This window comes from Paramormyrops kingsleyae, chromosome 24 (assembly GCF_048594095.1).
Source record: "Paramormyrops kingsleyae isolate MSU_618 chromosome 24, PKINGS_0.4, whole genome shotgun sequence".
Lineage (NCBI taxonomy): Eukaryota > Metazoa > Chordata > Actinopteri > Osteoglossiformes > Mormyridae > Paramormyrops > Paramormyrops kingsleyae.
Window position 1 is genome coordinate 11,492,939 of NC_132820.1, and position 11,974 is coordinate 11,504,912.

Genomic DNA, 11,974 nt, shown 5'->3' on the forward strand with positions numbered 1-11,974 from the left:
TGACTAAATAAAACACGCATCCGTCATTAAATAGATTATATAATTAATATTTATAATGTAATAAGAATTTATTTGTTTGAGTTAATTGGAATGAAAAGACCAAACTTTTGGACACTATTGTGGGTTTGCAAGAGTCCGGGATGCGTGATGATTGTTCTAATAAAATGTTTCAAAAGTGTGTGAGCGCAAGTGCACTGTAATTAAATCCTTTAATGTGTCGAGTCCTGTTCTGTACAATTTTTGTTTCTTCCTGTTTATTACACAAGCGTATATAAACCAGCCATATGCTTTAAATAATAGGGATATATGTGCTGTTTATTTTTTCGTCAGTTCTTCACAATCCCGTCCAGTTCTTAATAATCGCAATAAAACATGGTGGGAATGGCTGATACTGACGGTGTCCGCTGCGGTCCGGCTAAAATTCGCCTTTGTTCTGCCTCCCATGGACTGCGCCCCCCCCCCAATCCCCCACCCCCATGAAGCTTTGTCTACATGCGACCTGCCGGTGCCCCTCAATATAGGACCTGTCACCGCCTGCGGCCGATCTTCCGGAAATAAATAAAATAGATAGATAGATAGATAGATAGATAGATAGATAGATAGATAGATAGATAGACAGATAGATACGAATTTTTTCCTCACAAAATAATCAAACAATAATCAAAATAGCAGAATCCCATAAATAAACGGTCGTGTTGGAAGAATACGAAATTCACTGAAAATGTCTGCCCTGTTCTAATCACAGAAGAGCCCTTTTAGTCAGGCGCTCTGTATAGGGCTGAGTGATTTTATTCGAGTATTGTATGTGTAATGCAATAGTCGATAGCCTAAGCCTATATTAATTAGAAATATTTCCATAGTTTTCAACAAATTTCAGGTTTACATTGCAGAAATAACGGAATAATATTATTGCCTATAATAATAAACGTAGATAAATTTCATAGCTGTTCTACTTTAAATTAAAGACCATGTATCTATAATATTCATAAATATAACATTAACGAACGCATGTATTCTTTGTCACAGGAATATAAAGTGCACAACAAATTATTAGTAAGTAGCAAAAGAAAAATCATTATTTGGCTCAGTAGTACTGTTTGATTTCGGTGCAGAATGGGATTTTTTCGTTTTTTTTCTCGTTTTGATACCGCCCCAGAAAGACCGTGATACTCGGAACGGGCGGGGGGGGGGGGGGGGGGGGACGGCCGTTATAGCGAAGAGCGCACATAACCCAAAACCGCACCGTAAAAAAAGAACAAAAGTCTGCCTCTGCTGGGGATGGTGGATGTCTATGGGGATGCGGTGCCGACGTCCACGCCCAGTTTACGCGGGGATGATGGGCACAGATCTGGCCGACAGAGGACCACCGGGAGGCCGCGCGAGCTTTGTTCTCCAAGCCGGTACTTTTCGCGTAAACCGACCGGGATCTCAATGGACTGAGTTTTTTCTGAATTATTTAGCTATTTTCTATTTCAAAATAAACACACATCACTTATAGAAAAATTAACATTTTAATTTCCAACTGATGTACTGGGTCTTTAACAAAAAAAACTTTCAAAAACGGAATATAGGCCTATAACAGATAATATAATATAGGCTATATCACGATCCCACGCATAGCCCTGGGGATCGTAAAACCCTTAAAATTTAATTCGTCGTGACAAACATCCTTAAACATAACCGTGATGCAAAATGTAAAGATATTACTTTAATGGCTGTCGTTTAAACGCGGATATATATATATAAAAAAATCTGCGCTCGTTTTAAACTCGTCCTGCCCCAGTAAGGTGTCTTTGACTATTTACATTCGCCTCAGCATCGGAACAAATATTCCTTAAAGAACGTTTAGTCCATTGGCGTGGCCTGAAAAAACACTCTCTAAAGCAGAAATTGACGAGCACCTCAAAACTGAACAGAATAAAGAGATACATAATTCTATATTGTAAGTTGGCTCCCGTCCGATGGTTTTTAAATAGAAGATAATTTACACCTAAACCTTCCACCTACTATATACAGACTTTACGCTCTCACCTCATTTCATAGGGTAACTAAGTGCCATCTAGCATTACTTTTAAATGTATTCGTGTTTAATTAATCCATATCTGTGTTCACATAACGTCAATGACAATAACCTACTGTTAGCCGCCTCTGGTGACACGCCCTCCATTAAATGCAGGCGTGCCAGTGTGCATTTATTCTTAAATAGAACATAAATACTTTTTAATTATTTCCTTAACCGCAGAGCGTTTCGCCACTTTATGTTGCCGATACAGAATCGTGAAACGTTCAGTAGTCTACGTCGTTCATTTTTCTATTGAAATACGTCCTATTTCTATGTCAGGTGGCCGATTACATTTATTGACGAGACACAGTCACGTGGGAGTAATCTTAATAAATGAAATAATAACGCAATTAAAATCGAAGTACCCCTGAAGGGGGTGTGCTCGGAAAGTTGCCCCGACTGTCTGTCACCACCAGGAGCTATCAGAGCCTCGTGTGCCCGTACCTTTTACCCAGAAGCCCACACGGTCCAGACAGCTGAACCACAAAGCTACACCAACTTCATAGGTATCAAGTTACTTGCTGTCCTACTGCCCCAGTTTGTTGTACGCCCCCAACATTTACCCCCAGGGGGCGCTGAAATCCCTTTACCTACGATATTTGTTCTGCTACAGTGGAGACGGCAGACTTTGAAGTTGAAAATTGTACCCAAACATGCAGATCTGTGCACTTTACAGCTTCAGGTGTTCAAATGCTTGCTATTGAATTTTAAAATCAGTGCAAGTTTCTGCGTTTTTAGTCCAAAAAGGAATGAGACTTCAATGAACAGTAAATACAGGTCATAGTATTAGAGTGAATAAACTTCTGGTTGGACTGATGCGACCGTTAATAACAGCCAGGGGCGTTGCCAAAGATTTTGGGCCGCCCAGTCCAGACCAATCCAGTTATTTTCCAAATAAGCCTGCTTCGATCCACGAGCATCGGATTGGTGGAGGACACATGACTGGCAAGCATCAAGGACACGCCCACCCAAAACACCGCGGCGCGGGCTCGTGAAGCGGGTTGTGCATAGGAGGAAGAGAGAGGCAACTGCAGTCTGAGCAGAACTGAGGCGGCGGGAGAACAGAGCATGTTTATACGTCATCAATTAACGTGTGTTTTTTTTTTTACAGCATTTATGTGAACGTGTAAACTGAGTATCATGAGTTCAGACGATGCAGGGGCAGCCTGCTATTCCCTGAGTCCTCCTGTAGAGGCCACTCTCGTTTCCACCCCAGTGCCGGTCTCCGTCGTTACGGCGACATTGCGAGTTACGCGTGCCGCGCTTCGCAGTGACCTTGTGCGTTTTGCGATGCTTTTGTGGTTGCCATTGACTACAGGCTGTCCGCATGCCAGCGTTTGTTCAACAGATTCAATGAATCCCATTAACTTTTCATTCACTCTTCCAGCTTCATTATTTATACCTGAATGGAGTTTAATTAAGCTTCGACAAAATAAAACTCACATGCACTGCAACATTTCCTTGTAACTAACTGCACAGGAAGCCCTCTTAAAAGGTCCGCTGGTGTCTTAAAGTGGATGTCCCTGTAACTAACTGCACCGGAAGCCCTCTTAAAGGGTCCGCTGGTGTCTTAAAGGGGATGTCCCTGTTACCATTATGCTATGTTCCATTTAAACTCTGAAGTTGGAATTTTCAAATTCCTAGTCAAACTAGTTTGAACTGGAACACCCCCTTCAGTTGGAATTCCAACCTGGAAAATCTGCAACCCCAACCTCTGAATTAAAGATGGCTGCACTCTTTATTGACAGAAGTTAAATAATGTTTACTAGCACTTCGTCTTATTTGTGGCTCATTAAATTTGGCGCGCACACAGTACTGTCCAACTGCTATCTGTGGACACATTGCTATGGTGTTTTTTTATGCACAAAGTACCATATAATGTGTTAACTAGTATTGCTAAGAATGGCAAACAATGAACCTGGCTGGAACTGGGGCCTGTTTCAGAAAGCAGGATTTCTTGCTTATCTGCATAATTTGCCAGATTTAAGGTAGCGTCTGGGTTAAATGTAAGTGAACAAAGATTAAGGGCCATTTAAACTGGGGTAGATTAAATCCAACAAGTTGTCCAGCAGAGCAAGAAATCCTGCTGTTTGAAACAGATCCCTGATATTGCTAAATGGCTGTCCGACTACTTGCTTTACTGGAACATGGTTAACTCAGGTGTGACGTCATTCCCAGCTCCAACCCCAGAGTAAATGGTGTCTTAAAGGTGTTGTCCCTGTAACTAACTGCACAGGAAGGGCTCTTAAAGGGTCCCATGGTGTCTTAAAGGGGATGTCTGCACATCCTGTTGGGTCAGGACTACAGCCCTCTGTGTGCAGGGTATAATGCAGGATACGCACCAAGTGGGGCACTGCACTCTCCCAGGGCTCCCACCCAACAGCACGCTCATGGGGTGGGGGGGTTATTAACATTTGCCATGGCTGGTGATTCCATGACATTTGCTGCATTATGTGGGATGTATCTGTGCGTCACAAGATGCTGGCTGATCCCGGTCATTTCAGGTCATTTCAAGGTCGTTATGCAAAAACTCAAACCCTATCAGCCATTAGATCGCAGAATACCAGTCTATATACTTAAAATTGTGGTAACATAATCTCTATCACAGATAACATGTTGCCTGTGGTCATGCTCAGGAACTGCATCGGAGTATCATGATGAATTAATACATGGTGGAACCCCCCCCCCCTCCCCTCCCCACGATCACCCCACCAGATGTGTGCCACTGTCCACCACATCCGAGCCCCCCATCAATCTGGCCGTGTCAATCCCCTCCGTCGCCATGACAACATCCACCACACTACAGGTGGAGCAGAGTAGGTGCAGCTGGTACCTTCCAGGACAACAGCCCCACCCACTATGCACTATCAAAGGCTAAAAAGCTTTATTGTCATTTGGGTCATTTGCACAAGCACAATGAAAAAAAAAAAGCAAATAATACAATAGTGAACAATAATAAAAATACTGCTTACAAATATGAGGATGAGATGTTGAGATTTCAAGTGGTAGTGATTAATAATAATTGTTAAATAATTTAATATTTAATACATTTAATATTTAATATTTTTTACAGTTTTCACGTTTCCTTTCTTGTCTTCTATTGCAACTGCCGTCACACTGCTGTATCACGCTGCTGTATCACGCTGCTGTATCACACTGCTGTATCACACTGCCGTCTGTCCTGTATCACGCTGCTGTATCACACTGCCGTCTGTCCTGTATCACGCTGCTGTATCACGCTGCCGTATCACACTGCCGTCTGTCCTGTATCACGCTGCTGTGTCACACTGCCATCTGTCCTGTATCACGCTGCTGTATCACGCTGCTGTATCACACTGCCGTCTGTCCTGTATCACACTGCTGTATCCCACTGCCGTCTGTCCTGTATCACGCTGCTGTATCACACTGCTTTATCACACTGCCGTCTGTCCTGTATCACGCTGCTGTATCACACTGCCGTCTGTCCTGTATGACACTGCTGTTTGTCTTGTATCACGCTGCTGTGTCACACTGCCGTCTGTCCTGTATCACGCTGCTGTATCACGCTGCTGTATCACACTGCCGTCTGTCCTGTATCACGCTGCTGTATCACACTGCTGTATCACACTGCCGTCTGTCCTGTATCACGCTGCTGTCACACACTGCCGTCTGTCCTGTATCACGCTGCTGTATCACACTGCCGTCTGTCCTGTATCACTCTGCTGTATCACGCTGCCGTATCACACTGCCGTCTGTCCTGTATCACGCTGCTGTATCACACTGCCGTCTGTCCTGTATGACACTGCTGTTTGTCTTGTATCACGCTGCTGTATCACACTGCTGTATCACACTGCCGTCTGTCCTGTATCACACTGCTGTATCACACTGCTGTATCACACTGCCGTCTGTCCTGTATCACTATTAGATCTGGGTGTTTTGTCGATACAACTGTTCCATCTCTGGCCACTGTACGTAGCGTCTCGCGCTCGTATGAAGAGCTGTGCATGAAGAAGCAAGAGGTACCGAGGGCAGCAGGAGGTGAAGCGGGCAATTAAAGACCTGAAGGTCCAGTGAGGTCCGGTTCCTGGACAGGATTCCCAGCTACATCCGGGCCGGGGAACTGGAGCAGAGGAACTGGACTTCCGCCGTTTACCACGATTAACACCTTTTCAGATTAGTATTCTCTCCGTGCGAGCTGGAACTCCTCAGAGACCTGGTCTCCAGATGGCGGGGGCTCTGCATGTTCCCCGTAGTGCTGACAGCACCCCCCGCCCACACACCATGTACGGGGGGGAGTCCAGTTCCGCTCAGGTTTGTCCCCAGCGAGGCCTTGTAACAGCCTCACCTGCTGTTCCATGTGTCACCTGTCATCGGTGGCCACTTGAATCTGTGGGCGGGGGGGGGGGGGGGGGGGGGGGGGGTTGGGGGGGAGGGGAGGTTGGTGCCAAACGAGCCACTGTGTGACTCACATTTCCTCTCCAATGTCACGACTACTTGGAGTTAAGTAAAAGGGGCGGGGCCTATTTTACAATACCCCCCCGCACATAAGTGTAAAAATGTCAATTTTACTTTTTCCACCCTCTCCTTCAAAATATGACTCTTCTCAGAAGATGAGATTGTCCTACAAACCTCCGCGCGACGCTGTGCTGCCGGCCGGTTCACAAGGAGAGACCTTCAGACCAAAATCACATCTTTGCCTCCATTAAACAGATTAGAAAGACGATCGCTGCGCTCGTTCCTGGAAACTCCGCCCACCGCCTCTGCCAGGTATCTGCAGACCCCAGGCTGAGAGGCACCATGGGATTCTCTCTTCCTTTCATTCATCTTCTCCCCGTGACCTCTTTACATACAGCTGGGGATATATGACCGATTCCCTGGTGTTTAGCGGGACCTTATCAAGCAAGTCAGGGAAAAACAGGAGGCAGGAAGGGGAGTATGAAGCAAACTGTCCCGTACTGTTACGCTAAGGAGGCGGGACGTCCACCACAGCGATATCCACAATGCAGCAAACGACCCAAACCGCATCTGTAAAGAAACAAATGCAAAGAGCAGGAGAGAGACTGCACTGCCAAGACTGCTATTTGCCGCTTCCGCCAAGTGCATAATATAGTCTGGTGAGAGTAGCGCCCTCACCTGGTTATCTGTGATATTACAATCATGCAAATGTGGATCAGTGGCATACAGGAGAATTCCTATCATTACTGTACTGTTACTATGTACAATAAATTGATGACCTCAAAGTCCAAGCAGCCTTTCTTTGAATATGTAACGGAGAGGGGCGAACATTACAAGCAAGCCTCTGTCTTTTTACACAGTTTTCATGTTTCCTTTCTTGTCTTCTACTGCAACTGCCGTCTGTCCTGTATGACACTGCTGTCTGTCCTGTATCACACTGCTATCTGTCCTGTATCACACTGCCATCTGTCCTGTATCACGCTGCTGTATCACACTGCCGTCTGTCCTGTGTCACACTACTGTATCACACTGCTGTCTGTCCTGGATCACACTGCTGTCTGTCCTATATCACGCTGCTATCTGTCCTGTATCACGCTGCTATCTGTCCTGTATCACGCTGCTATCTGTCCTGTATCACGCTGCTATCTGTCCTGTATCACACTGCCGTCTGTCCTGTATCACGCTGCTGTATCACACTGCCGTCTGTCCTGTGTCACACTACTGTATCACACTGCTGTCTGTCCTGTATCACGCTGCTGTCTGTCCTGTATCACGCTGCTGTCTGTCCTGTATCACACTGCTGTCTGTCCTGTATCACAGTGCTATTTATCCTGTATCACGCTGCTGTCTGTCCTGTATCACGCTGCTGTCTGTCCTGTATCACAGTGCTATTTATCCTGTATCACGCTGCTGTCTGTCCTGTATCACGCTGCTGTCTGTCCTGTATCACACTGCTGTCTGTCCTGTATCACAGTGCTATTTATCCTGTATCACGCTGCTGTATCACACTGCCGTCTGTCCTATGTCACACTACTGTATCACACTGCTGTCTGTCCTGTATCACGCTGCTGTCTGTCCTGTATCACGCTGCTGTCTGTCCTGTATCACGCTGCTGTCTGTTCTGTATCACACTGCTGTCTGTCCTGTATCACGCAGCTGTCTGTCCTGTATCACGCAGCTGTCTGTCCTGTATCACACTGCTGTCTGTCCTGTAGCATACTGGCATATTTCCTGTATCATGTTGCTCTCTGTCCTGTATCACACTGCTGTCTGTCCTGTATCACACTGCTGTCTGTCCTGTATCACACTGCTGCCTGTCCTGTGTCACACTGCTGTTTGTCCTGGATCACACTACTGTATCACACTGCTGTTTGTCCTGGATCACACTGCTGTTTGTCCTGGATCACACTGCTGTATCACACTACTGTATCGCACTGCCATCCGTCCTGTATCACACTGCCGTTTGTCCTGGATCACACTGCTGTTTGTCCTGGATCACACTGCTGTTTGTCCTGGATCACATTGCTGTTTGTTCTATGTCACACTGCTGTATCACACTACTGTATCGCACTGCCATCTGTCCTGTATCGCACTGCCATCTGTCCTGTGTCACACGGCTGTATCACACTGCTGTTTGTCCTGGATCACACTGCTGTTTGTCCTGGATCACACTGCTGTAACACACTGCTGTTTGTCCTGGATCACACTGCTGTAACACACTGCTGTTTGTCCTGTATCACACTGCTGTATCACACTGCTGTTTGTCCTGGATCACACTGCTGTAACACACTGCTGTTTGTCCTGGATCACACTGCTGTATCACACTGCTGTTTGTCCTGGATCACACTGCTGTAACACACTGTTGTTTGTCCTGGATCACACTGTTGTATCGTATTGCTGTCTGTCCTATTCTTTCCAAGGAGAAGGTGTCCCGCCCCAATGAAGATGCTGGATCTCGGTAAGGTCGAAGGGTGAGCTGGGAAATTCACTAATGTCCTGACAGCCGGAAAACTGAATATTTCCTTTTCTATCACGGTGGCCAGCCAAACCCCTTCCAGGGCCCTAAACAAATTTTGAGTAACCTAGTCACCATTTCTCCTCTTCTGGCCCAGGCTTATCAGATGGGGGTGCCCCCTGGTGGCCACTATGTTCCGAGCAGCTGCTTAGTGCACTTTGGCAGGCCCGGCCTGGAAACCCCGATGCATCATCTCAAACTAATCATATTAACCTTCTCACAGGACCAGCAGCTGGTTCTATGGTACCCGACAGTCAGCGAGACCCACAAAAATCGGCCTCACAATCCCACAACTCCCCAGAAAGCCGGCCTCCAAACCGTACGGTGCGCAGCTCCGCACCCTCAGAACTGCCTGGTAACAAGCTGCCCGACCTGATTGGCTGCAGCATCTGAGCACCTTTAATCTCAGCCCCGGGCCAAAACACACACGGTCTGCAAGTAACACACAGGCAGGCTGCAGAAGCTGGATGCTTTGGGACTCGCAAATGGATGCGAGCACACACTGCAGAATACAGCCCTGTGACTGGGGGCACATCTATATCACCTATAAGAACATTACTTTACAAATCTGTCAGCATGCATAAACATGCCACATTTATGCATCCTTTTTATGATTTTTTTTTTTTTTTACAATAAAAAGCCTTTTATCAAATATATAATTTCAGAATAAGGATAGAGCATAGTAGTACAATGTGGAAATATAAGATTCCGTAGTTATGTGTTCTTCCACTGCTGACAGTCGGCTGTTGTACCGTAAGGCTGCACTGTGCTTCACAAATACACACATTCGGGATCTGCAGTACCACTGAAGGCCGGCAGGCGGCATAGTGGAAAACTGACCTAAACAATTAATACTAATGTAATTATTCGAATAGATCCAAGTGTTTAATTCTCACCCGTTCATCAGTTATTTAAACATGTTTACAGAAAGATATATGGAGCATAACAGTGAATTAACAACCTACTTTATACTTATATATACTTTATACTTTAATATTGTCGTGTGTGTGTGTGTTTTAAGGAATTTATCCGTGGGAGCAATGAAGTATATCTATCTACTGGGTTTTTGAATACAATACATATCCATGGCCTCGGTTCAATGGTTTTAAAAATAGTATAAAAAGATCCATATTGTTATTTCACGCAGTATCAGTTAGTACCAAGCACGATACGTAGTGAACATCCTCTGACCATAAACCGTATAATACAGTCACGGAAAGAGACTCACTCTACTTCGATCTGACAGTACTTTATACACCATTACCCTCGCGTGTTTCATATTTGTTGCACAGCAATATGCATAAACTCCCATTACGTAACCACAAATAGACACTTACGTGTCCATTTCTAACACTTGAAAATACAAAAAAACACAAGCAAGCAGGTCCCGGCTTCGGATATAAAACACATCGTCATGGCTTCTGCTACGGCCAGTACCTGTCAGTACATAGTACGCCTGTGCAACCCTCCGGCTCACTGGCGCTCAGCCTTTGCACGCGAAGCCAAATTAGGGCCTGGGTAGACCAGTGCCACTCAGATTGACAGCTGGCCCGTCCAATCGAAAGAGTTGTATTGTGTGTCGTACATAATGAGATATTTAAAAATTACATATTGGACAGGCAACATAATACAGGTAAGATAATTTTTAAAATATTCCTGTTTGTCGAACAAACATCGCAGGCTAATTCACAGTATTTTTAAGTTTAGTCCGACATGTGAACATATAATCTTAGCTCGTCAGTTAAGGGCTTTTTCTATAGAAATCCAACTATAATAATTTTATACCGGTATCAGTTCCTCCTCTTTCCCAATAGTGTGTTCATCAGTTCAGGCGACCGATTCCTTTCCACTGCGCACACGCGGCCAGTCTGTCTGTCTCTGTCTGTCTGTCTCAAATCAAATCATCATACATTACAGTCTAATGTATAATTGAACCAATTATTGACGTTAATTTTGAGAAGAAAATAAATTGTTGAGAACTATCTGAGTCATGCAGTTATTTTATTACGTTGGAAATTTTGTAAATGAATAAAATAATTTAAATGCATGTAGAAGGGGGCTAATAACTATTCTGTGTGAAATCTGACAGTAGAAAATAGTGCCCCACCTTTTTTCAAAGAAGTCCATCCATTTTAAAATTTCTGGCCAAGCCACTGATGCACACGCGCCGCTCCGCCGTCGAGGCGCCGTACAGAGAAAGGGCTCGTACGAGCAGCCGTTTTCCACACCATTCCCTCATTACACCGCTCATTAACCCGGGGAGCAAGCGCCGGTGCAGCCGAAGGGCTTGAGTCCGCTAATTGGCAGCTGCGCTTACAGTCTCAGAGCGGCAATTAGCGTCGAGAGACCGGGGACGGGCGATTAGATAGCGCCGAAAACAGAGTCAGATCGCCCGGACCAGTAACTCTGATGGTACTGATACTTGCGAGCCCTTTTCGTGATTTGTAGGACATTCTTTCATCGATAGGGCGTCACCGACTTCAAATCATGTGTTTAATAATTCAATTACTGTGCTTGTGCAGGCGGCCATTGACACCACTTATTAATTAGGCATATGTGCCCCTTATTAAGCAGTACGTGGCATTACTACTTGTGCTATATAGTACTATACTATACTCTACTCAGTGGTGGACAGAGTACCTGAAAAACATACTCCAGTAAAAGTAGGTAGGTATAGGAAAGTTTACCAGGATAAACGTTATAATCACCTATCAAAATACCACCTGAGTAAAAGTCTTAAAGCAGCGATTCTCAATCCATGGGTCGTAACCCAAATTTGGGTCGCGACAAGTTTTGAAAGGGTCTCAAGGCAGAGTTGTAAATGTAAGCATTTTAAACCCAGCAAGATCCTATGCTGATCCACGATCAGATTTCCCAGCCCCAATCCTAGAATTAACCGCTATATAAACAGGTCTTGGGTCTGCAAATGCTTAGCGCAAAACTAGTGAACATGTAACCAGCTA